Source organism: Lepidothrix coronata, unplaced genomic scaffold (assembly GCF_001604755.1).
Source record: "Lepidothrix coronata isolate B3197 unplaced genomic scaffold, Lepidothrix_coronata-1.0 Scaffold291, whole genome shotgun sequence".
In the NCBI taxonomy this organism is placed as follows: Eukaryota; Metazoa; Chordata; class Aves; order Passeriformes; family Pipridae; genus Lepidothrix; species Lepidothrix coronata.
Genome location: NW_016690471.1, coordinates 356,101 through 358,115, shown reverse-complemented (window position 1 = coordinate 358,115; position 2,015 = coordinate 356,101).

Genomic DNA, 2,015 nt, shown 5'->3' with positions numbered 1-2,015 from the left:
CCCCTCCCTTAGTGGGGGAAAAAAAAAAAAGAATAAAAGAAGGAGAACTTTGTGAGTGAAGCAGAAGCAAAAGCATCTACACGTTGGGTTTCCCCACATTCCCAAGTCGTTGGAGTAATTTAGGAGTTCCTGAAAGTTTTCTTGCACTGTTTCCTTTACAGCCGTTTAGTTCCTTAACCTTCAGAAATTTATACCCTATAAAGTTTTATAGCGGTCATATTCTTTTATTGCAGCACACTGCACTGAATTTTCCTTTTTTTATGACAAGTTACTTCCCTTTCTCTCCCTTCCCTCTGTAAGCTCCAAATATCTCTCTTCTTCTTCTTCTTTTGTTTTCTTTTCAGAGCTGCCCCGAAAGAAAGGATTTTTTTTTAAAGGGGAAAAAAAAAAAAGAAGTGAAATATTGCCCTTTAGAGCGCCCATTATGTTAAAAATTAGTGGAAAGGGGTCCTTGGTTATACTTCTCACTACCTGCTTCCTGCGGGGCTCAGCAGCTCTGGGGTTGGGTTGGCTTTGGTGTCGTTGGGTTTTTTTTAAATATAGAGATAGAAGGACTTTCCGAGCCCTTGCATTTCTTCACGAGCAATAAAAGGTCCGACGAATTCCGAGCCGGAATTTCGGGAGTGGCCTTTGAGCCCCCTCGGAAGGAGCCGCGCGTCAGAGCCGAGGCGATGCCAGGAAGGGAGGGAGGGCTGGGGGTTCCCCGCTCTTTGCTTCGGGTTGCGGGTTTTTCTCCAGGAAAGTTTTTCCCCGGGCGAAAGGGGAATAAAAGCAAAGGAAGCAAAATCCACTTTGTCCCCTCCCCGTCCCCCAAGGCCGCTGTGGGACCGCCGGGATTCAACCCTCAAAACCAAACAGACAAACGAGCAAACAAACGAGCGACCCCCGAGAAATGGGAGCGGAGAGCCCCAATCTCCCATTTAACAGTGAAATAATAATCAGAATAAAAAGAATTGGGAAAGCAGCGAGTCTGTGTGGGACCAAGGAGACACTTGCTGCTCCAGAGGGGAATTATTTCCGTTTCCTCTGGACTTTTTTTTTTTTTTTTTAAAAAAACATAAGCAAAAAAAGAATCCTCGGAACACACTTAACGAGCAGGAAAACACAACGCAAATATTTCTGAGGTTTTAGACGAAGCAGTAGAACACAATGACATATAGGAGCTGTTGTTCTAAAATCGATTTTTATTCTGGAGCATTAAACATCTCTGGAAAATACATCCGGGCTGATGCTACAGAAGACAATTTTTTTTTTCCCAACATTTTTTTTTTTTAAAGTAAGCATATTTCCTAATAAAATGAGCTAACATTTTAAATTCTATTTTAAAAGAACCTTATATCGTCATCTTAAAAATATCCGCTCTTTACCACAATCCTAAGGAAAAGGGAAAAAAACCGTTTCTAAGTCCTGGTGGCCGATGGGTTGCAAAACATCAATTAACTCACGGAAAAGCTTCTGAAAAATATAGTAACGAGGGTTTAGGCAAGTCCACACTCAGCTGGAGATATGAGGAACAAACCAACTCAGAGCTGAAATTCATCCATTGGGGAAGAATCAAACAAAACTGGATTTTTTTTTTTTGTCCAGCTTAAAGGCAGCTGAAACGTGGTTTTCGACCCACTATCTCTTTCTCTTCTCTTTCTTTCTTTTAATAAATCCCCATTTAGGGGAACCATCCTGCTGCCACCAACTTCCGCGGCTCAAAATGTCTCCGGAACAGCTTTTCTTAATTTAGTTTCGAGCCGCGGAGCGAAGTTTGGTTACACTGAAGTCCCTCCGGCAAGAGAACAGTTAAATTTTGAAGCCCCCAAGGAGCCACTTCACCACGGAAAGTTTTACACCAGAAAGTCTGGGCATTAAAAAAAAAAAAAAAACCACACTAAAACTCAACCAACTTTCTGAGGAATGGTCTTAAACACTTAAGCTCTGGTTTCTTGTCGAGGGGAAGGTCTTGTTGGGGTGGTTTTTTTTTTTTTTTACCCCCTTAAGAGGATTTGAAGCGGTGGAAATTTCAG